This window comes from Rhinopithecus roxellana, chromosome 21 (assembly GCF_007565055.1).
Source record: "Rhinopithecus roxellana isolate Shanxi Qingling chromosome 21, ASM756505v1, whole genome shotgun sequence".
In the NCBI taxonomy this organism is placed as follows: Eukaryota; Metazoa; Chordata; class Mammalia; order Primates; family Cercopithecidae; genus Rhinopithecus; species Rhinopithecus roxellana.
Window position 1 is genome coordinate 73,890,138 of NC_044569.1, and position 25,866 is coordinate 73,916,003.

At 36.6% G+C, this 25,866-nt stretch overlaps 1 long non-coding RNA gene across 1 annotated transcript; it reads right to left on the reverse strand.

Moving 5' to 3' along the window:
* Nucleotides 1-19,234: 19,234 nt before the first annotated feature.
* Nucleotides 19,235-24,806, reverse strand: LOC115895468. Its single transcript, XR_004055644.1, has 3 exons — nt 24,653-24,806; nt 20,818-20,913; nt 19,235-19,401 (listed from the first exon to the last, which is right to left on the reverse strand). It is a non-coding gene; the product is annotated as an uncharacterized LOC115895468 (long non-coding RNA).
* Nucleotides 24,807-25,866: the final 1,060 nt, after the last annotated feature.

Consider the following 25,866-nt stretch of genomic DNA (forward strand, 5'->3'; position numbering starts at 1 on the left):
CAGTACTATGTGTAATAGCATCAAAAATTGAAATAGGTATTTAAAAAATGTACAGAATCTTATGCTGAAAACTAAAAACATATGATGAAGATATAGACCAACTCCACAGTTAGTTGTACTTTTGCTGAATCTTTATTAAATTGAGAAATATTATGATTCCATAACATAAGTCAGCCTTACTTGTGAATGTGACTTAAAATTGAATCCTTTGATACTGATGTTAGGAAGATGAAAAACCAGAATGTATGGAAATAAATGAACACATAAATGAGAACAAACAAAAGCTAGTCAATCAGAACTTGTTATAGTAGGAAAGTTAAACATCATCATTCTTGTTTGGCAGAGACTCAAAGGTAGACAGGAGATTGAGAGAGCTATTTAGTGAAAAAAGGAAGCTGTTAGTATGGGGAGCTGGATGTGGGTTAACTAGAAGTGGGGCACCCTATGCAATTGTTTAGGGAACACAATTGATTTTCTCTTATTGATCCTGAATTGGAAGTCGGGTAGTTATTGTCTAAGGCCTATTTTGGGGCCATGGCTGCTGAAATTGTGGTCTGATTTCCTGGACAGGTGATACAGAGGTTGTGAGTTAGAGTTCTGTATTCATATATGGCAATTGTCCATTCAAACTAGCCATTGTCTATTTCTGCATTTAACCTCTCAGATGTTATGTTGAAAGAAGAAACTGGAAACACTTCTCAACACATGAGTAGTCCTCAGCCAGATAAAGTGGCAGGGAAATAATATTCTAGGTATATGATACAGCATATGCAAAAGCAGAGAATCTTGTCATAGTTCTTGAGACATTTGCAAGCAAATTCTAGACACCATATAAATGGTGCAGTGGTGATTTTACATAGCATATGCATTAAAAAATTTAACCAATTTTATATATTATTAGTATAAAGCATCCATCTTTCCACACTTTCCTTTGTATTTTCCTTACTCCGAAACTAAAATTGCTGCCAGGGACTTCTACATTCTATTTTTGTCCTCCCTCCCCTTCTCCACATGGTTTATACTCTTAATTCTAACAATACTGTCAATCGCTTGAATCCATAGAAGTCCCTTTTCCTCTTCCCAGACAGGAATTATTTAGTCTACACAAAGCTAGCTCAAATGTCAAATTCTAAAAGAGCCATTGAGTGTCATTAGGTTCTCTGTAGCTTTATTTTTTATAATTTGATGAACAATAATCAGTTCTCTTGTATATTTTCAAAAGCAGAATTTGACTCTAAATCATGTGCCATTCTCTACAATGAGGGACAGTTATAAAAACTGCTGGCTAGAAGAATTATTTGCCATGAAAGGGTAGAATACTCATCATCTGGGGAGATTAACCATTGCCATTGCTTCTTTGTTACAGCTTTTGAGATATTTCTATTTTGGTTTCTTCCCCTGGTGTATCTTTTACTTTTGAACCTCTTATTACTCTTCAATTTTTCCGAAGATTCTAACAATCTATTGAACGTATAAGAAAAGTAAATTAAAGCGGTCTTCATCTTTAGCCACTAAAGCTAAAGATGAAAAGGAAAATGAAGAGAGTAAAAGAAAAAAGAAGAGAGAAAATTCTTCCCCATGATCACATGAAATTTGAAAGATAATTAATGATTTTTTTTCAAGACCCATGTGACTCAAATATTGTTTCCCAGTTGTGTCTTCCATGTTAACTATTCAATAAGTCTCTCCCCTGCCTCCATGTTTAGAGGTATGTTATACACAGTCGTGCTTAGACCATTTCCTTTAGGGTTATGTTGTTCTAAACCAACACTAGTCATGAAGTAGCACTGTGGCCTTGAGTGACTGGAGATTGTACCCTATTTTTTTTCTGCCCAAAGATTGATCTGGCGTACGTCTTGATTTACTGTAACTTTAGAATCAAGACCACAGTCGAGATTCCCCAGAACATACACTGAGAGTAACAGAGTAGAACTTACACCTGCTATTAGTAGATGTGGCTGTAGCCGGATATCCATGCATACCCATGTTTAAGCTGCTCTGTGGTGCTCCCCTATGCCCGGCTCCGGGAATATCTCTAGGGCTGAGTCCAGGCCCCTTTACAAATGAGCAACTTCTATACGTGCTTGTGGCTCAGATTTCAGGTTCAGTTCCTGCAAATTCTCCTTTCCTCTAGGCCACGGCCTTACTTCATGTTCATGTTTAGCATCTTCCCAAGGTGACTGAAAGTGCTATTATAAGGTTCATTCAGAGAAGGGATGCCATTTTCACTTGTGGCCCTTACTAGAACAACAATTTAAAGACTTTATTCTTTAACATCAGTGTTTACTGAGATATTCACTTTTTCAATACCCAATGTGGAGTATGACTAGGACAATCTGGGCTGAGTTAGAATCCCACCTTCATGATTGATATGGTTTCACTCTGTAAACAAAAGACAGAGTTTCCTGTTATCTTCCAGGTCTTGTTACTGATCTCCATGAGCACATGCTTAACAAGAACATTCCTCTTTCCACATTCACAGAAAATAATTCATAGTTTCCTTATCATTTAAATCTATAGTCAGAGGAAAATTTTTCTCATTGAAAGCTGTACAGGAACAGGGTTTTGCCTACAGTACATAAAATAGGGACCAGGTTGTGTGGGGTCTGTCATGCTGAATAGCCCTGATGAGGCTCAGTGTCCCAAACATCTGGGTTGTAGAGAAGGACTCTGGCTTGTTTGCAGAATTATGAGTCCTGTTCTAATCTTTTCTGCAAAACTATAGAGCCTTTGGGCTTAGAGATTAATTAATGGCTTCATGTCTGAGATTACTGACATATTTTCAGCTTTTAAACTTTTACAAATAGAGATTAAAACAACAAAACCAACAACCAATATTTACATCAGGCCAAGACAACTGATAGTACTTACACACTGCAGTTATTTGCATTTATATCTCTGGCACAATTATGTTTTAAAGGGCAAGAATGTTTTATATTCATATTGTGCTCCCAGAATTCAGCTCAGAGCACAGAATAGACAATGAATAAATGCTTGCAGAATAAGTGAATTTTAACACTTTTGACCTCACAATTGGACTTCAACACCCACCTCTTTCCTTCTTTTATCCATTTATTACTCAGGTTTTATTAAGTCTACTCTCTTTTCTCCCAATTAGTTTCCTTTTGTCCTGACTGCTATCACTTTCATTCAGACCCTCGATGTTTCACCCTGTACTTTAACAAGAGCCTCCGACCCAGCTTCTCTACATCTTGCAGGTCAGGGCATCTTCCACAGTGCCCCAGTTTCTCACTCTGAGGGAAGTCTGACTCTGTTACTTCTGCTCTTAAAAACCTTTCAAATTTTTTGCATGGTTAAAGCAGTGACTTCAAACCTTTTTCTTCAGAATGCTAGGATTTCAAAGTAGTGACTCCAGCCTTCCACATTTGATTTAGATTTTATTTTTTGAAACATCTATGCTTGATTATTGTAACAAGTGACGCCAGAAGTACCCTTCCAGAAAGCTGGAAGGATTCCACCTTTTAAGTATAGCTAAAACCCTCAAATATTATATCTAAAACAAACATAAGACTCTGAGAGGCAGAGAAGGTAGACAGACTCAGGACCTAGGACCCAAGCCATGACACAGTAGTGAGTTACCTGGGATACCCTTTTCTCTCATATATTCCATACTTGGAGGAGAAGAAGTAGGCAACCTGGAAATGCCAGAAAAGCACATACAAAAAGCTCTCAAAGTTTGCTCTCCCTACCTGTAGGACCAGGAAATGGGCAGCCTCAGTAGAAAGAAAAGCTTAGATTATAACAGATATACTCCAGCAGACACCATAGAAGAAAATTGGTTCCTGCTCTGTCCAGGTCATCAAAGGCCAAGTGAAGAGCATAGACATCAGTCCTCTAAGGCTGTTATGAGGCACCTAAACACCGTGCTGGGGTGGGGCCACAGAGGGCCACACAGGAAAGTAGGACTTTCATACCCATTGGTGATAGTGAGACCATCCCCTATGGTGTCAGCGGAGTCCACGTGGAAAGTCTGTGTTTCCATCCCCAGTTGGGAGTAATGACCTCGCCCCTTCACCACTGGGGCAGTGACCGACAAGGCCGGGTGGAGAGTAGTGCTTCACCACTGCTCCTAGAATAAGGCCACCGCCATCTCTTGTGGCATCCGTGAAAGTACATGGGGAAGTCGCAAAGCACTCCTACTCCTCCCAGTCAGCTCTCCACTGGTGCAGGCCCTATGTGGGGGAATCCCCCCATGTATGCCCGGAGGTAAGGAGGAGACCTCATTACAGGTGTCAGTGAAGGCAGAGTGGGTAAAGTGGACTTTTCCTCTGACCTGGCAGTAATGAGGCAGAAGCTGCCCCCAGTCCTTCCAGTGCTGGAGCAGTGTTAAGGAAGCACTAAAACAGAAGATTGATGTAAGAGCTGGGGCCTACTACAAAATATCCCAAATGTTAAGCCTTCAGTTGAAAATTATTTTTTATATCCCAAACTATGAAGATCTTGAAATGAATGAAAAAAGACAATAAATAGATAATTCTAAGATTGCAGAGATGTTAGAATTATCTGACAAAACAGCCATTATAAAAAATGCTTCTATGAGCAAGTACAAACACACTTGAAACCAATTGGAGATTTTAGAGCTGAAAATACAATAATCACAATAAAAAAACCTCAATGGATGAGCTCCATAGCAGAATAGAATGGACAGAGGAAAGAATTACTGAACTTGAAGATAGAAGATAGAAATACAATGTGTTAGAAGATAGCTGCACAATCTGAACAAAAAAGAAAAAGTAGGCTGGGGGAAAAAAAAGAACAAAGACTTGAGGACCTATGGGACAACAACAAAAGATCTGACTTTTGTATCATCAGAGTCTCCAAAGGAAGAAAGAAAGAGGGTGGGGCAAAAAAGTGCTCATATAACTAACAGCTAAACATGTGGCAAAATACATAAACCCACAGATTCAAAGAAACTCCAACACAAACCCAAAGAGACCTACTCCAAGACCCATCACAGTCAAATTTCTAAAAAGTAAAGACATGGAAAAAAGTCTCTTGACAGCAGTGGGAGAGAAATGACCCCCTATCTACCGAGAGAAAAAACAATTTTATTGACAGTGGACTTCTCTCCTGGAACCACATTCTTCAAGTGCTAAAGAAAAGGAACTGTCAACCCAGATTTCTACATCAAGCAAAAATGTCTTTCAGAAATGAAGTGGTAATATAGACATTCTCAAATGAAGAAAAACTAAGAGAATTTGTCACTAGTAGACTTACCCTAAAAGAATGGGTAAAAGATATTGCATAAACAGAAAGAAAATAATAAATGAAGAAAGTTTGTAACATTAAGAGGAAAGAAAATGGTTAGCAAAAATTATGTGAAAATACAATCGTTTTTCCTTTTTCTCTTTAGTTGTAAGATAATATCATAAATAAGTGAGGTTTAAACATACAAAGAAAGATCTGGTTTCTACATTTCATTTGAGTTGGTAAAATGATGACAATTGTGCACTTTATGTGTTGATACACACAGGAAAACACATAATATTACCTAAAGTAACCACTAAAAAATACACAAAAATACTGTAGAAAAATCAAAATGGAATTCTCTAAATGGTACAAGCAACTCAGCAGAAGTCAGGGCGAAAAAAAAAAAAAAAGCAAAACAAAACTCAAATCAAAGAAAATAAAAACAGAGAACAAACAGAAAATGAAATACAAGATATCAGACTTAATCACTAACATTTAAATAATCACATTAAGTGCAAATAATCTAAATAGATTAAAAAACAGAAGCTGGAAGAGTGCATTAGAAAACATGGACTAACTGTATAGTATCTATAAGAAACTGACTTCAAATACAACCATACAGGCAGATTGTAAGTAGAAGGATAAAAAAGGATACAACATGCAAATATTAATCAAAGGAAAGCAGAAGTGAGTATTTTAATAATAGAAAAAGTAGGCTTCAGAGCAAAGAGAATTGCCAGAGACACAGAAAGACACTATATAATGATAAAAGGAACAACCCTTCAAGAACACATGCACTTCTAAATGTGTACACACCAAACAACAGAGTTGCAAAATATGTGAAGTGAAAATTGATAGAACTGTGAGGAGCCACAGACAAATCCACAATTATAGTTAGAGACTTTGATATCTCTCTCTCTCTCCTTTTGTCAATATTGAGAGAACAACTAGACAAATTAGAAAGAATATAAAAGAATTAAACAACACCATCAACCAACAGGATCTAATTGATATTTGTAGAACATCCCACCCAATAACAACAGATATACATTATTTTCAAGCATCTATAGAACATATATTAAGATAGACCACACCTGAATCATAAAACAGACCTCAGCAAATTTAAAATAATTGGCAGTGGCAGTGTAATGGACTAGAACGATAAATAAATAAGACAAAATGGGAAAATCTCCAAACACATGGAAATTAAGCACTACACATAAATAACCTATGAGTCAAAGAGAAAGTTTCAAGGGGAAATTTTTTTTAAAATTGGACTGAATGAAAATGAAAATATAGCATATCAAAATTGTGGGACACAGCAAAAGTGGTGCTGAGAAGAAAATATATAGCACTAAATGTGTGTATTAGAACAGAGAAAAAGTCTTAAATAAATTATCTAAGATGCCACCCCAAGAATCTTGATAAAGAAAAGCTTGATAAAAAATCTTGATAAAAAAAAAATAATAGAAATCTTGAAATTATAAACAGAAACAACAGAGAAAACCAATAAAGCAAAAAGTTGGTTCTTTGAAAAGATGCATAAAATTGACAAACCTCTAGTAAGACTGACAAAGGAAAAAAGAAGACACAAATCACCAATATTAGAAATACAGGAGATATCACTACAAACCTTGCAAAGATAAAAAGGGTAATAAAGAATGGTATGGACAGCTGTACATAAATGAATTTTACAATGTAGATGAAAGGGATCAGCTCCTCAAAAAACACACATTGCTACCACTCAGTGAAGAAAGATTATATAGTCATATACCATTTAGGAAACTGAATTTGTTCTTTAAAAATCTTCCCAAAAAAGAAACCTTTAGGCTCAAGTGGTTTCATTGGAGAATTCTAGCAAACATTTAAAAATGAGCTAACACAAATTCTACCCAATCTTTTTCAGAAAACAGAAGAGGCGTAAACACTTAACTGGATACCAAAAACAGACAAAGAGATTTTTGTTTGAAAGAGAAAAGGAGGAGATATTAAAGGCCAATATCTCTCATGAATATAGGCACAGACATCCTTAACAAAATATTAGCAAATAGAATTCAGCAATATAAAAAAAAAACAGAACTATGTAGCATGACCAAGAAGGGGTCATTCCAAGGATGCAGGTCTGATTCAATATTTAAAAATCAATTAATGTAATCCACTGTATTAACAGGCTAAAGAAGAAATATCATATGATCATATCAATTATCAGCAGAAAAGTTAGCAACAAAATTCAACATGCTTTCATAATACAAATTTCTCAGCAAACTAGGAATTTAGGAAACCTTTCTCAACTTGGTAGAGAACATCACTAGTAACCTACAGCTAACATCAGAGTTAGTGGCAAAAGACTGAATGCTTTCTCCCTGTGATGAGAAACAAAGCAGACATTCACTCTCACCAAGCTTATTCAACATCTTACCAGAAATCTCAGCCAGAACAATAAGGCAAAAGTAAATGAAAACAGCCAAATTGAACAGGAAGAAATACAACAGTCCCTGTTTGCAGATGTCATGGTTGTCTGTGTAAGAAATCCCAAATAATCGCCCAAAAAGAAAAAAAAAAAACTACTAAAACTAATTAGTTAATGCAAACATGTCACAGAGATAAGATCAACACACACAAAACGTCAATCACATTTCTATATGCTAACAAAGAACATGTGGAACCTGAAATTAGAAGCACAATACCACTTACAATTACTCCAAAGCAAATGAAATACATATGCATAAATGTGCCAAAACACGTGCACTATGTGTTTCCTAGAAATGACAAGATGCTGATGAAAAATACGAAAGAAGCAAATAAACGAAAAGATGTACTGTGTTCATGAATTGGAAGACTCAGCTTTATGAAGATGTTAGTTAATCCCTGTTGATCCTGGTTTATCTGTTAATGCAATTCCTATCCCAGCAAAATTTTTTATAGTCATAGATAAGCTTATCCAAAAATCTATTAAAATATTGGAAGACAAAGGCATAGAAGAACTAAAAAATGTTAGAATAACAAGAATAAAGTAGGAGGAATCAACGTAATCAATTGTAAGACTTATGTAATCAGTGGAGTATGACATTGATGGAGGAACAGACACACAGACCAATGGAATAGAAAAGAGAATCCAGAAAGAGACCCACATAAAAATTCCCGTTTTTTTTTTGTTTTATATATTAGGTTGTTTTATTATTGAGTTGCAGGAGCTCTTTAAATATTCGAATCTTTTGTCAGATACACATATTGCCAAAATTTTTTCTGTGACTTGCTTTTTTGTTTTCTCAATGGTGACTTTTTTTTTTCTAAATGGAGTCTCACTCTGTCTCCCAGGCTGGAGTGTAGTGGCACGATCTCGGTTCACTGCAACCTCCGCCTCCCGAGTTCAAGGGATTCTCCTGCCTCAGCCTCCCAAGTAGCTGCGATTACAGACGAGTGCCACCATGCTCGGCTAATTTTTATATTTTTATTAGAGACAGGGGTTCACCATGTTGGCCAGACTGGTCTCGAGTTCCTGACCTTGGCGATCCGCCCGCCTCGGTCTCCCACAGTGCTGGGATTACAGGCGTGAGCCACTGTGCCCCGCCAATGGTGACATTTTAAAAATTTATTTTTAATTGACAAAAAATTGCATGTGTTTATGGTGTACAACATGACGTGTATACCTTGTGAAATGGCTAAATCAAGCTAACATATTCTTTACCTTACATACTTATCCCCCCTTTTTTGTGGTGAGAACTCTTAAAATATAGTCTCTTAATCATTTTCAAGTATACAACACAGTTATTGTTATTAAGTATAGTCACCATGATGTACGATAGCTCTCTTGAACATATTCCTTGTGCCTAACTAAAATTTTGTGTCCTTTGACCAACAGCTCCCCAATCTCCTAACTGATTTTTATAGAAATGCAAAAATAAAAATAAAAATTCAATGGGATAAAAATAGCCTTTTCAACTATTGGTTCTGAAGCAATTGACATTCATAGGTAAAAAACTAATTCAAAATTGACCACGGATTTAAAAGTAAAATGTAAAACTATAACTTCTTTAGTAAAAAAATAAATAAATACATAAGAGCTTCCAGAGCCAAGACTAGGCAAGGAGTTCCCAGACCTGATACTGAAAGTATCATTCTTAACAGGAAAAACTGATCAATTTCACCTCATCAAAATTAATGTTAAATTAATTTAAAAATTCTGTTTTTAAAAGTTTCTGTTAAGTGGGTGTAAATAAAAGCTTATATACTGACAGGAAAGTATCTGAAACCATATATCTGAGAGACTAGTATCTAAAATGTAAAAGAATTCTCAAATTAAAGAGTAAAATCAACAACAACAAAAATCCAATTAGAAAATGGACAAAAGACATAAAGAGGCAGTCCATTGAAGAGAATATGGAGATGGCAAATAACACATGAAAGGAATTTTGACACTATCAGCCATTAGGGAAACGCAAGTTATTCTGTGTACAAGTCTTCGGTGGACACAATGAGGTATCGCTACACAGCTATCAGAATGACTGATATCATCAAATGCTGGTTAGGATAAGGAGAAGTAGGATCATTTATATATTACTAGTGGGAATATGAAATGGTATAGCCACTCTGTAAAAGAGCATGGCAATTTATTTTTAAAAATTAACATGTTCTTATCATGGAGACCAGCAATTATACTTTTGGACATTTATTGCAGAGAAATAAGTTTTTGTGCTCTCACAAAACCTGTACATTAATGTTCACGGCATATTTTTCACAATAACCAAAAACTGGAAATAACCCAGATATCCTTCAATGAGTTAAACAAACTGTGGTGCATCCATATTGTGGAAGATTACTCATCAATAAGAAGAACAAAGTATTCATAGACCCGACAACCTGAATGAATTATGCTGGTTAAAAAAAATGGCCATCTCACTTCATTTATATGATATTCTTATAATGGAGAGCAGTTTACTGTGCATCAAGGGTTTTGGAGAGGATGGGGTGGAAGAGAAGTGGGTGTGCCTATAAAATGATAACATGAGGAATTCTTGTAGTGATGGAATTATTTTTGTTTTGCAACATGTTATTGCTGGACAATACTGAGTAAAGGGTACATAGAGTCTCTTTATACTATTTCTTATGACTGCATGTGAATCTACAATTATCCCAAAACAAAATTTTAATTGAAAACAAGTACACACAAAAAAGTATGACACCAAACAACATGCATACTCAAATATGCTCCATACCAAAAGTTAGCATGTTGGAGACAGCCAAGTTATTACCTAGTGTTGACAGGGAGATTTCTTTCATGCAGGCAAAAAATTAAGTTGTCATCTGTGCAGATGTTTGAATTTTCAGAAATATGTCATTGTGCACATTATAGCTCTGCATTGTTTTTAAAATAAACAAATGAAACAGAACAAAAAAAGAACAAATATAGAAAACTCTGATTTGCACGTCTGCTAGTATAACATTGTACAAGTGAGACCCTGTTTACAACTTGAAGAATATATGTAGTGTGGAATTAAATACCTAGGAAAGTTGAGCGTATTTATCTGCATGCTCTTGTCACATGTAGAGGACAGTAAGCAATATCACTTCCCAGATATTCCAGCATTTTTTCATGCTATTGTGGCTTTTGTTTCGTGATAAAGAATGATAGCAGTTATTAAATATTTTACTAACTGAAATAAAAAACCAAAAGTTATTTATTTGATTTTAGTCTAGAATATTTTGATTAAATAATGCCCCCATATTGCAATTCAAACATATGATATAGTCGACCATAGTGGTAAAGACCTGGGTTCTAAACTGAGCTAAATCTGCATCATTCCCAGAGAGGTGCTGGTGCCTTCCTACCTCAAAAGCTGATACAGTGAGTTCTGCTTTAGCCATAGCTGCAACCACAAGAGTAGACATTATCCTATAGTTTCATGTTTGTCTAATCAGTTACACTGGTGCTTTTGTAGACAGCAATTGGCTGTGTAACTGTAAGTTTCTCTTTGATATTGCCATTCTGTTTCATTGACTGATTATTCTTATACTAATACAACACTATCTTGATTACTGTAGGTTTGCAGTAAGCTTTGCAATCAGAGAATATTAGTTCTCCAACTTGAGTTTTCACAAGATTATTTGGCAACTCTAGACCTTTGCATTTTGATATAAATTTTAGAATTAAAGTTTTAATTTCTACAAAATATCCTGCTGGTATTATGATAAATTTCAATTCATAGATCAATTTTTAAACTTGGCACCTTGAAAATACTGGAAGACCCAAAGACAGAGATACCATTTCATTCAGCAATCCCATTACTGGGTATATACCCAAAAGAATATAAATCATTTTATTATAATGACATATGTATGCATATGTTCATTGCAATACTATTCACAATAAGAAAGACATGGAATCAGCCTAAATGCCCATCAATGGTAGACTAGATAAAGAAAATATGGTACATATATACCATGAAATGCTATGCAGCCATAAAAAAGAACAAGATCATGTCCTTTGCAGGGACATGGATGGAGCTGGAAGACATTATCCTTAGCAAACTAACACAGGAATAGAAAACCAAATACCACATGTTCTCATAAGTGGGAGCTAAAGGATGACAACATATGGATACAAAGAGTGGAATAACACACACTGGGACCTATTGCAAGATGGACGGTGGAAGGAGTGAAAGGATCAGGAAAAATGACTAATGGGTACTAGGCTTAATACCTGGGGGATGAAATAATCTGTACAACAACCTCCATGACACAAGTTTGCCTGTGTAACAAACCTGCACATGTACCCCTGAACTTAAAGGTTAAAAAAAAAGTAAAGAAAATACTAAGTCTTTAAAGCCACAAACATGGCGTATCTCTCTATTTATTCAGGTCCTCTTTAATTTTTCTTAGCAATAGTTTAATCTTTCATTGTAGAAGTCTTGCATGTTTTAATTAAAATATTCCCTAATATTTTGTTTAATAATACATATAAATGTTTAAATATTTAAAAATGGTCTTATTTTCCATTTTTTTCTACAATATAGAAATACAATTAATTTTTGTCATTAAATGAATTCAAGCTGTAGTACTGCTGTCTCTGTGTCCATGCCTCTGTTTCCCCACATATGAAATGGAGATAATAATACCAGCAAACCCTTAGGGTTGTTGTGAGATTAAATGAATTGTGACGCATACATTATTGTGAGAACTTTGTCTAGCCTAGGACAAATGCTCAGTCAATATTGGTCATTGTTACTTATTCTTATTTCCAGGGACTAGGATTAGCTGGGGTCTCCAATCAGCTGGAGTCTCCCATCAGCTGTTCTGGAGGAAAATGATCTTTATCAGAGCAAGAGGCTCATCTGGGTTAAAAGAAGTTACAGGGTCACATTCTCTAACCACAGTGATGTTCTTTTAGTCTGTGTTCCTATCAGGTCTAGATTGAAAGGATGGTTCCAAAGCATGGGGTTTCTTTCCTCTCTGCATGAGTTTCATCCAGAAAGCTGAATTATTCTGTGAAGGGCTTTAGGTATCAAAGAATGAATGCCAATGTGTCCAGCAATATAACAGCACTGCAAGACAGTAATAGGCTTTTGTTGTTAAACGTATCCTCTATGGATACTGGAGGTTGTGGGGATAAAAGTTGAGAAGTTCTGTTTTTCTTTTGACATTTAAATCAAAGTCAAATCTGGGAAATGTTAATAAATAGAAATATAATCTGAAAGGCAATAGTAAGACTGAGGTCCAATACTATGCTGCAAAGACAGTGTATGTCAGAAGATTTCAAATATAGAGTTAATTCAGTTAAGTGACACAACAACATCCCCACTTCTTCAGATTTTTCTAGAGCTCAGATTCAAACTTGTCTTGAAACACAAAGGCTTTGGGATATCTGGGAAGTCTGTTTTATTTTGCAGTAAATTGAGCATTCTGGACTATCCTGAGATGAGAATTAAAGAAACCAATAGAGATTTAGTTCTTCATTCACAGTATAGTTTCTTAATTGTCACTGGTAATATTTACCCACCAATGTGCACCAAAACCTTATCTGCCCAAACTGCTGCTTCTTCCTGATAACCTTGGCATGGCTTTCTATTGTGTGAAGCAAAATATATATTTTGTGGAGATGTGACATTTTTTCAATTGGATCTGAAAAGATAACGGTTAAATATTGTCGTCTGATAAAGACCAGTATCACACATGCATGATTCATGATAATCGAGTCTCTTTTCCAAGCATAACTGCAAAAGCATGAACTCGATGTTAAAAAAAAAAAAAAAAGCAAAAGGATTATGATACAAACATCAGAAATAGATCATTATCTGAATTCACTAGTTATTTCCTCTCTTTTGTGGACTAATTTATACTAGCAGAAAAGGGAGTAAAAAGAGGAAAGGCAACCTATGTCTGAAAATATATCATGAAGTTGCATTTTTCTGTAATTTAAAAATACATGTTTTTCTGATTGTAAAACATAACAACCCTTAATAAAATGTGGAAAATCAATCTATTAAAAAAATTATTTTTATCATCCAGAATGATGTGTTGTTGGCATGTTAGTGTATTTCCTTTCAGTCACTCTCTTTCCACAATGAACAGGCATGCACATGCACATACACACAAACAAACTTTTATTTATTTATTTATTTATTTTACTGTACTCTAAGTTCTGGGATACATGTGCAGAACATGCAGGTTTGTTACATACATATACATGTGCCATGGTGGTTTCCTGCACCTATCAACCCGTCATCTAGGTTTTAAGTCTTGCATGCATTAGGTGTTTGTCCTATGCTCTCCCTGTGACCCCCACTCCCTGACAGGCCCTGGTGTGTGATGTTTGCCTTTCTGTGTCCATGCGTTCTTATTGTTCAACTCCCATTTATGACTGAGAACATGCAGTGTTTGGTTTTCTGTTCCTGTGTTAGTTTGATGAGAATGATGGCTTCCAGCTTCATCCATGTCCCTGCAAAGGACAGGAGCTCATTCTTTTTTTATGGCTGCATAGTATTCCATGGTGTATATGTGCCACAATTTCTTTATTCAGTCTATCATTGGTGGGCATTTGGGTTGGTTCCAAGCCTTTACTATTGTAAATAATGCTGCAACAAATACACAACACATAAACTTTTTAATACTGATTGGCTCATGCACTGTTGTACCCTGATTCAATCATGAACATTTTCCTATGACATTGAAGTAGACTTCACTAGCATGAATTGGAATGGATGCATATTTTTGTCATAGGGAACACATGATTTAATCATTATCAAATTAATATTATCTAGGACGTTCCAAAATTTCACTATTACAAATAACCCTGCAATAAATATCATTGGACATTAATAAATTTCTAGAAAAGGTAGTACGATGTTAAGGGCTTTTAGTTCCTAATTTGTTTTCTTGGATGCTTATCAACTTACACTAGCACTAACCATAAATGGAAGTAAACATTGCACTTCACTCTCATCAGCACTGAGAATCATCATTAAGAAAAGAAAAAAGATGTCAATCTTCTATCTGAAAATGATCTCTCATTACTGTTTAAATTGACTGTTTTTATAACATTAGTGAGATTGGACATTTGTTTTTAATGTGTGTCAGCAACTTTTAAATTTCTTTTATTCATAAATTATTGGATGGTGCTCTTTGCCTTTTTTCCCCATAAGTTTAAATAATTTAAGATCTCTTTGCATATTAAGGAAATTAACCCTTTGACATACAGTATTTGTTAAAAATTCTTGTCTCACTTTTTGTTTTATCTTTTAATCTATTATGTATGTGTATATACACATTTATATACACATTCACATATATATGTATGTACATGGATATTTTTATATAGACAATGCCATTGACATTTTAACTTGCTATTTCTATCAGTACTTTTATACTTTAGGAAGTTTTAACTTGATGTGAATGAAATATTTACCATTTTAAAATCTGCAGGTTGTTTTGTAATTTCATCTTTTATATTTAACTAGAATTTACTTGGATTATTGTGCAAATTAGAAATTCCTACTTTCTTCTTAATAGGGTATCAATTATCCAGCACTATTTATTGAATACTTATTTATTTTGTCACAGATTTGTTAAATCCCTTTCATTTAAAAATGAATTCTTATGTAGGTCAATATAAAGCTCAGGGCTCCTTTGTTCTATTGTTCTGTCTATCCTTACATCAGTCTGTTATTGTTCTCAAAGTAATTGGAGAGATAAAAATCTATTCTAGTCTTATAATCTCAGTATTACTTTATTTATAAATACATGTTTAATAATACAAGTACATGACTAGAGGTTTACTTAATTGGAGACATCAGCATTTGACATCAATGACCCGCTATTCTCATAACATCAGCATTTGACATCAATGACCCACTATTCTCATAAACCATCCGCCTTCTCCCCTCCCATCCCTTCAGAGCCCCCCACCCTACCCAGGTGAAGCTGCCTAAATGTGTGAGTTTCAGCCTTGGGTGCGCACTGAAATTGTCTGAGGAGAGGAAAAGATACAGCTGATTGGATCAAGTAGGTCAAGAAAGAATATTGTGAAAAGACAATTTCCAAGTCTTCTTCTTGTTATGTTTTAATATGTCTATGTTAGTTTTATGAAATAAATTGGGTAGACTTTTGAAATATTTTATGCTTTAGAATTTTTAGTAAAGCCTGGGAACTAAAAAAGTTGAAACTAATATTGTGTAATTGACCTTGGAATCTTTTATAGAGATATTTATTTGATGAGTTTTACATTTGTTCCATAGTTCACTTATTTTCTGACTCACTCTTTAGTTTGCTCATTCAACTAATTGAGACTCTGTTACATAAAAGACATGATGTTAGGACTGAGGTCAAAATGGTAAACAGACCAGGAATACCTTCTGCCATCCTAGGGTATATAATCTAGTGGAGAGATGCATAATGATCCAAAAAGAACAAATACGTATGAAATTGCAGTCCAAACAAATACTACCAGGAAAAGCCAGGGGTTTTGAATTTGGCAGATAAATCAGAGAATTATTAGCTGAGAAAGTGATGCATGAGCTGAGGTATAACTTATGAGGAGTTGATTAGGGAAGAGGAGAGGTAGAAACATCCAGATGGACAAACAAGCATATACAGAAGTCCTGTGGTGGAAGAGAGCAAAGAGGCAGAAGCAATTGAAAGGAAACAGAGTATGGAACAGATGGGGACTGGGCTTTCTTATGTATTTCTTCCTTTATCCTAAGAGCAAATATATGAAAAGATGTTAAAATTGAAACAGGGTTTTGTTATTTAGTTTTGCCTTTCTGCACTGTGAAGAACAGATTGGTTAGGGGTGCTGCTTTGCAGAGTGGATGTAAGCAAACTATTTGGAAGATTATGGACATAATCTAAGCAGCGTGATGGTAGTAACTAGGACTAGATCAAGAGTCTGCAAGCCATGGCTCCCAGACCAAATCTGGACTCTCACTTGTTTTATAAATAAAGTTTTATAGGAACACAGCCCAGCTCATTCATTTAGTGTCCATGGCTGCTTTCACATTAGTTACAATGATGAAACCAAGTAGTTGCAACAGAGACTGTATGACTTGCAAAGCCTAAAATATTTACTATCTGACCTTTTACAGAAAAAGTTTACCAACCCATGGACTGGAGGAGCAATGGTAGAAATTGATAGAACCAGGTGGACTTTGGAGCAGTTATTGGATTAGTCAAGTTTTCTGCTTCTTGTGTCAGTTACAGTCTTGTAATATTTTCTAGGAAAATTATTAATGATATTTTATAATTTAATATTAAATATTATTCTATTCCCATAATTAATTTCCTCAGAATCTGAGTTTGCATGCTTTTTATATGCTAATGTAGATTTGAGTTTTCTGGGTTTGATTGATGAAACTTGAAAATACTTTCTGCACTTAATGAGATGTTTCAAAGTATTAGCATGGAAACTATATTAATTTTACAGTTTTTCTTTTTTATGGAATAATTTCTATGAATACTTTTCTGACTTTTTGTGGTTAACATATTTTTCTAACTTCTCTAGGTTAATGCTTAGTTTATTTCCATTCCATATTGTTAAATACTAAAACATGTTTAAGGCCATATACTGTGATTTGAATACTGCTTTGAATACTATCAAATGATTATTTCTTAGCTTATTTTCTTTTAGTAAGAATAAATGCAACTTTATTTAGATTTTATTGTCTTTCAAGTGGTGCACTATATGCTTCATTTCATTTTATTATCATGTGGCTCTGTAAAAGTATCATTATTCCCATTTTACAGAACAGGAAACTAATAGACTTTTGTAGTTTATCCAAATTAGGACAGCTTATTATCTATATTTTTTCTTTCTTCTTGTGGTCAGGGTCAATTTTAGTTTGAACCAGTTGGGAGATATTATAATGCTCAAATTTGGGATTTTGGAAATGAGAATTTATAAACAATACTCTAAAAGAAGAACACGACATTCTCATAGTTGCAATTAAGTCCAGTGATCCAAAATCCACTTTCCTACCTGGAATGCTACCACTAATTGTTTAAGAGGAAGCAATCAGAAAATGGGAACTTTGTGTCAGATACGGTGATGAATGAAGTCATGGAAGGGGTCACTCAGGAGTGATTTGAGTGCCTGGAAGGTTTTCATGTAGAATGTCTCTGTCTGAATTGAGGTAGGATCTTTTACATCTCTTATGCATTGCTTTCCTGATCATTTGAACTAATCAAACACATTTTTAATCTCTAACATTCATTGCCACCACACATCTTAAAATTTCGAGCATTAACTGAGGCATTTTTCTTGTTCAGAATACACTTCTTAAGAGTAGATGCGTGACCTCCTGTTTTATCTTCTTGCCCTGCAATTTCTGTGCATTTTGATCCATGAGTAGATACAGGAACCCAGAATGAACTAATAATGTATACAGCATGAAGGAGTTGAAGGTAATAGGATTGGGCAGTAATGTGGCTACTTCAAAATATATCATCTGTACTATAGCCTGCCACGTTTCTACCTGGTCTGAATACTGATGGAGGGAAAAGTTTGGACGGGAAAATAGTGGAGTACAGATTGAGTTTTTGTTTGTTTGCTTGTTTTGTTTTTTACTTTTTAAGAGACAGGGGTCTCACTCTGCATGCAGGTAAGAGTGCAATGATGTGAACAAGTTCACTGCAGTCTTGAACTGCTAGGCTCCTGCAATTCTCCTGCCTCAGCCTCCTGAGTAGCTAGGACTACTTGCATGTGCCTCCACGCCTAGTAAATTCTTTGTTTTAATCAGTGTGCAAGTCTTTTACCTCCCTGGTTAAATTCATTCCAAAGTATTTTATTTTTACTTTTTGTAGCTATTATAAATGGGATGTTTTTCTTGATTTCTGTTTCAGATAGTTTGCTATTAGTATATGGAAATGCTACTCATTTTTGTGTATTGATTATTGTATTAGTCTGTTCTCACATTGCTATGAAGAGCTACCTGAGACTGGGTAATTTATAAAGAAAAGAAGTTTAATTGACTCACAGTTCCACAGGCTGTACAGGACGCATGACTAGGGAGGCCTCAGGAAACTTACAATTTTGGCAGAAGGTGAAGGGGAAGCAGGCACATCTTACATGGCCAGAGAAAGAGGAAGAGAGCAAAGGGAGAGGTGCGACACACTTTAAAAAAAAACTGATTTTGTGAGAACTCACTCACTATCACGAGAACAGCAAGGAGGAAATCTGCCCCCAAAATTCAATCACCTCCCACCAGACCCCTCCTCCAGTGTTCAGGATTACAATTCAACATGGGATTTGGGCGGGGACAAAATTCAAACCATGTCAATTATATATCCTGTAACTTTACTGAATTCATGTATTAATTCCAACAGCTTTTTTTGCTGGAGTCCTCTTCCTCTTCCTCTTCCTTCTCCTTCTCCTTCTTCTTTTGACAGTCTCATTCTGTTACCCAGGCTGGAGAGCAGTGGTGCAATCTTGGCTCACTGGAATCTCTACTTCCCGGGTTCAGGCGATTCTCCTGCCTCAGTCTCCTGAGTAGTTGGGATTACAGGCATGCACCACCACGCCTGGCTAATTTTTGTATTATTACTGCTTTATCTCTTTACTTATATTGGTCTGTTCAGATTTTCTATCTAATCATGATTCAGTTTTGATAGGGTGTCTAGGAATTCCTTGATGTGTCTAGGAATTTGTCCATTTCTTCTAGGTTGGGTTCTGTCTCCCTATATTCTTTTAGACTATTGAGTTTTCTATGGAATAAAAGTCACAATAGCTACCAACAATGATCTTTACAGTTGGAATTAGGATGTTTAGTACCAGAGTCAGAAAATAATTTTATAATATCTCCTTATTATCACATTCTTAACCCCCAGATTTTTTTTTTCTTTCTCACAGAATAAGGCAGGGATTATCTGCCAGCCACCAGGCTACAGTGGAAACCAGACAACAGTTTGCTTTACTGGTGAAGACCTCAGACTCTGAAATGGCCAATGGCTGCTCTATAGAGACCTACTTGCCCTGTTTTTATTTCTGTGCATATTACTCATTTTGCTCATCACATGCCAGGAATACATTATTCAAATGCAACAGTATAACGTATCGAATGAATAAAAATGACAAAATGGATTAAATCTTAAGACCCTGTAGTTTACTCACTTTTAAAAATCAGGACACTGAAATTGAAATGACAGGCTTCCACAGAGGAGTTGGAACTAAAGTCTCGGTCATTTTCACGCAGTGGTGACATTTTTATAGTTCCCTGTCTACATGCAAAGCAGTGACTCTGCAATCTTCAAGTTCCCTAACTTCATTCTTACCCTATTATAGTGGTTAATGTTACGTACATGTGAGATCATTTTTACCTCTTTGTTTTAAATTAGCAAAGTTGTTTTGCCAGAGTCACAGATAGAGTAAAATTAAGTAGTTCCTGAAAGTTTCCCAGCATCTTTAAATGCCAATATTATGTAAGAAATTTGATTGCTTGATAAGTTAACACCATCAATTCTCAATATTGAAGCATTAGAGATTTACTTCCTAAGTCATGGGATACTCCTTTCTGGGGATATGATGATGGAAAAGGCATTACTATCTTTAATATCTATTGGTATTTTAGGAACCCTTAAAACCATGTCTCTTCCATGTCTTAGAAAAACAGTTCCAAGCCTAGAAAAACTGCTTCTTCATTATCCTTTTTACCTAATGCCAAGAGTATTATCTTTTGTCCCTTGTACCTAAATGGAACCCAGCATCTCTGAAATGTCTATTAAAACCATTCTTTTAAGGTTAGGCACAGTGGCTCACGCCTGTAATCCCAGCACTTTGGGAGGCTGAGGTGGGCGACTCACTTGAGGTCAGGAGTTTGAGACCAGCCTGGGAAAAATGGTGAAACCCCATCTCCACTACTACTAAAAATACAAAAATTAGCTGGGCATGCCTGGTAGCACATGTCTATAATCCCAGCTACTCAGGAAGGTGAGGCAGAAGGATCACGGGAGCCCGGGAGGTGGAGGGTTGCAGTGAGATGAGATCACACACTGCACTCCAGCCTGGGTGATAGAGAGAGACCCTGTCTCAAAAAAAAGAAAGAAAAAAAAGTCATTGTTTTGTAGGAGAAAGCAACAGGAAGTGCAGCCTCCAGGAGACCACTGCTAGAATGCATTTCTTACCTGCACAGGCCTGATTGGCAGCCCTGTGAACTGTGGACCCTTGTGCTTCTCCCTTTAAACCATCTGCAGAGGTCAGTCTCTCTAGAGCCTGCCAACCTGTGAGAAGAGGAGGTCAGGTATATTCCAGTAGAAGGTGGTAAAAGAGGAGCCAGAAAGGATAAGCCGTGACTGCCCTAGAGGAAGCAGGCAACCTTGGGAAAGATGAAAAGGTCAAGATCATACCCAAAATGAGCCCTAAGCCATCAGAGGAGTGTCATAAACATTACTGTGCCGAAAGTTTGGATTTGGGCCATTCAGGGTAGAAATTATTCTGGGCCAGGAGTAAAGGAAAAGATTTCATACAGGATAAAGAAACAAAACTGGACGAAAGAAAACAACCTTTCCTTTCCTCCCACCTGTGCTGAGGGCCAGCTCAGGGTTAATGAAAGCTACTGTTAATTGAAGAGATTGTTACCTCTTGCTACCCTTTCTCGCCCTTGCCTTTCAGACTCCCTCAACTGGCTGTCTGTGACTGCATTTCATACCTATGACCTCTGGGACAAACCTCTGAAAGGTTTTTCTGGGTCTTCACCTTCTCATGGGGCCTTTTCTCCTTTCTTGACAGATATCATTCTTAAAATGAGTAAGTTTATAGGCACTAGACAAGCATACACCCACAGCGAGCCAGAGTTTTATTTCCACGACTGCCCCCCTTCTTTTCCTTAGTTGACCCCTCTGACCCTGCTGGAAAAGTTGTGAATCTCCTTCACATTATATTCCTAATGAGGCGATTTACCCTGCATGCTAAATAAGATCATGACTATGTAATACATTCTCCACTCAGAGCTAAGCTTGGAGTCAGCTCTTCAGAGCCTTACGATTAACCTTAACCTTTCAACTGATGAGAACCCTATTGCTGCCTACAGATGGCACATTTTAAAGGTGTCGTGATTAAAGAATCTCAGTAACCTAGAGCTTTTTCACATACACTTTTTAAAAGTATCTGTTTTTAATTCTAATTTAAGGCTGGTTCCAATTGCTTCTTTTTTTTTTTTTTTTTTTTTTTTTCATGCTGGAAAACGATCTGGAAAAACCATTTGAACTGGTAAATATCCACGAAGAGTCTTTTTTAACATTACATGCATATTCAACTAAGAATTTACATACACAAAGAAAAAAAGCCCAACTTTCCAGTTCTTATCTCACAGCCTGACCTATTTTATGTGTGACAGAAAACTCTCCTTGTCTTCTGAGGAGGGGGAGCCCAGGTATTTGGAAAGCCTTGTTGTTAGGCCAGAGGAGTGCCAGTGGCAAGTTTGGAGACTGGGAGAAGGTACATTTGTGGAGGATTGAGGGTAGAGTCAGAGGTGAAATTTTGAAGTAAAATGCGATCCACTGGGTAACATAAAACCCTTCTTCCTACTCCTGCACATTGTTTACAGACACCTTGGTGAGTGGATTACTTACCCTGAACTCTAAGAAGTGCTAATCCTGCTCCTCATTTGAAATGGGTTGAAAGAGAGGCAATGTTTGGGTACATCTGTCTGTTTTCTTACGTGTGGAAATGCTCTTGATTTTTAAAATATTGTGCCTACTAAAGCCTGAAATCCCATCAGCAGCATAGTTACCTCTTTGAAGTAATCGTCTTTTCTTTTAAAATGATGAAATACAATCAGAGTGAGTTCTCTGCACCTTTGTAGGAAAGATTTTGTGTTTTCCCTGAGAACTGCTGACAGACTGGTTAAGGGAGATAACAGCTTGGCAAGCAGCCAGCTCCATTTATAACCTGCCCTGGCAGTCCAGTGAGTGCCTAAATGCCAAAAATATTGGTAATCCAGGCCAGGATATTCTAGGAGAAAAGGGTCTCTGCTTTTGTGTCCCATCATATCCTACCCTTCCCTACATAATTTACCTGAATGCTGCAGCTCCTGAATCTTGGTCTTGAGCAACCTGAAGAGAGAGGCTGGTGGAGACCGACAGGCAGTGGAGCTTTGGCAAGAATGAGAGAGGCAGGCTGGTGATGCAGGATTCCAGCAGAAATGGGAAGGGAGTGAATGGTAGTGAGAGAAATGACAGAATAGATCTCCAGGGGAAATATATGTATAATGTATATGTGTGTGTGTGTGTACAGAGAGAGAGAGAGAAAGAGAGAGCAGAACATCATGTGTTCATTCATTACTAATTTATCTGGTGATAATGGCGAGAGTGGTTACAGATATGAAACCTGAATGCCAGGAAAAATGAGTGCTAAGAACTCAGACAAAACGTAAACATGCCCAGGGAACTGCAGTCAGCATGGACGGCAGCAGCATGAGGTGTAGCTAACTTCTGAAGCCAACACAATGGCATCACAGTTGCTGCAGCCTGGGAAACTTCTTCAACTGTCCCTCTCATTGAAAGACTGAGATTTTCTCTAATTTCTCAACAGCCTGGTTGGTCCAGGCTTCTCTCCATGGCTTTACTTTGAAAGATGAAAGCAATTTCCATCCTGCAGAGAAAAAAATTTCCATGATTGAGGACACACCCAAGGTAACTGATCACTTCAGCTGCCTCATTCTGCCATATTTACTCACAAGAAAGATGCATTTTGAAAAGGAAAATCTTGAAATGTAGGTTTAAAAATTAACCCTTGAAGTCAAATAGCTCTCAGAAACTACTTACTAAGAACGGTTGAGAGAAATGAAATAGCTACAGAGAAATTTCACAGAGACGTTTCAAAGATATGTATATATATATGAGTGCTGCTATACACACACACACACACACACACACACAGTGCTATTAAGGAAGGCTAGAAAGCATTGATATCTCCTCCCAAATAAAAAAATTAATAGAAAATAAGAACCGTGATGTAGAAACTTAGCTGCTTTATGAAGCTGTTACCTGACTGCCAAATACCTCCTCTACTTCTTTCCTGGAGTCTTCCCTCAGGTTCTCTCTTTTCCTTTCTTCCTCTCTCCCTCCCATGCTTTTAAGGATCAGGTGTGCAGAATTTGCTTTAGCCAGTACTTAGTTTATGAGTTACTATTGTCATCATCCATTTGTCAGGGCCTCTCTTTTAAGAATCTTTTGAGTTTCCTCTTTGTCTTTTTCAATCCAGTTTCCAAACCCCCACATAGGCACCTATTTGTGTATTTAATATATTTTGTTGCAAGCCACCTGCTACATATTTATTTAGATAATTACAGATGCTTGAAAACTACACAGTGCTATGTGGGCACCTAATTATGCATAGATGGTATTATGCTATGAGATTTCCCTCTCTCTCTGTTTTCCCACTCAACATATGTTTCTGTAATCTATACATGTTTCTGTATGTGCATCTTACTCATTACTCTTCACTGCCACATAGTATATGACATAAGCCATAATATGCCTCTGTCACATCTTGTACTTTGTTCTCCTACCAGTGGGGTACTTTTGCAACATTTAGCCACACTTCAACAAATTTCCCCTCGCCTGTGTCTGTTTTGTTGTACAACTTTTTGAATTTTCCTGAGAGATGGACAGACAGGCCTTGCTGGGAGACAGAATATATAAAATACATTATTAATTTCAATAAGTGCCACTAGATCGCTCTTTGGAATGGCTGTACCAGTGCAAATGCCCCGTAAACAAATCATTTTCACCCTTCCCATGTAGCAGTAAAATTGTTCAACTTTCACGATTTTCCAATATAATGAGTGCAGCATGGTACTCATTTTAAAGGGAGGAATGCCTGAATTCTAATTTAAGATGGGGAACATTTAGTAGTTAATCTCCATTCATAAGAGTTATGAATGCGTGACTGCAGTAAGATGTTACCGCAGTAAGATGTCCCCTGCAGTAAGTTGTTTTACTGTGTCCAAGACTTTACCCTTCCCTGTCTCCACGTCTTTAGCTGTATGACTTTGACGTTCTTTCCACAAAAGGTGATGTATATTTCCTCACCCCACTGATAGTAAGCTAAGTAGAGGTGACAGGCCTGGGCTGAGGCTTTAAGAGCATTAGGGGCTTCTCCTCACTCTTTTGCACTTCTGCCATCAGCAGGAAGATAATGAAACTCTGGTGGCATAAGAGGATTCTATGGCACCATAATTACCAGAACAAATCATCACAAACACAGTGGCTTAAAACAACCACAATTTATTCTTTACTATTCTGGAGGTCAGAATTCCGAAATGGGTCATACTAGGCTAAAACCAGCGTGTGAGGAAGGCCGTGTTCCTTCCTGAGACTCCCGGAGAAGTTGTTTCTCTGCCCTTTCTGGGTTCTAGAGAGTGTCCCGTTCGGGTTTGTGACATCTTTGTCTGTCTTAACACCAGCAGAATCAGGCTGTGTTCTTCCCACGCTACCCATTCTCTGCTTCTCCCTCTAGTTCTCTGTGTCTCCTGCCTCCAACTTTCACTTTGAAGAGCTCCATGATTACAATTGGCCTACCCAAATAATCCAGGATAATTCAAGATGATTTCATCTCAAGTTTACCTCATTAGCAACCTAATTCCTTCTGCAACCGAATTCCCCTGTGCCACGTAACCTAACATACGCACAGGTTCTAGGAAGTAGGACATGGACATCGTTGCAGGACCAACGATGTAAGGATGTATTGAGTAGTATTTGGCAGGGATGGACCCTAGTGTCTCTTTTAACCAGACTAATGGCAAAGCCATTGTTATTACTGTTATGTACAGCTTGCACATCCCACAAAAGAGTAACATGGTGAATACCACACAATTTGTATTAATAATGACCTATGGGTTAGATTCAAATGTTTTACTAAATTAAAAATAAACTTCATAAAAATAAAAATAAAAACTTAAAAACCATAAGACACTACTCAATTCATTGAAATAAATTGTATTACAATTATGTATATGAAAAATGCTTAACATTTTATATGCAATTCTTGTGCACAGTGATGTCCACTCTAAGTCTGACTCTTCACATTGACATTTGTGTTTGTTGATACTGGCTTTTGTTGACATCAGCATTGGTTAATATTTTAATATTAACTTTGTCATCTCTCATAAAGGACACGTATATGATGGGCATGCTTAGCCTGTTCATTGATACGGGTATTTTCATCCTATA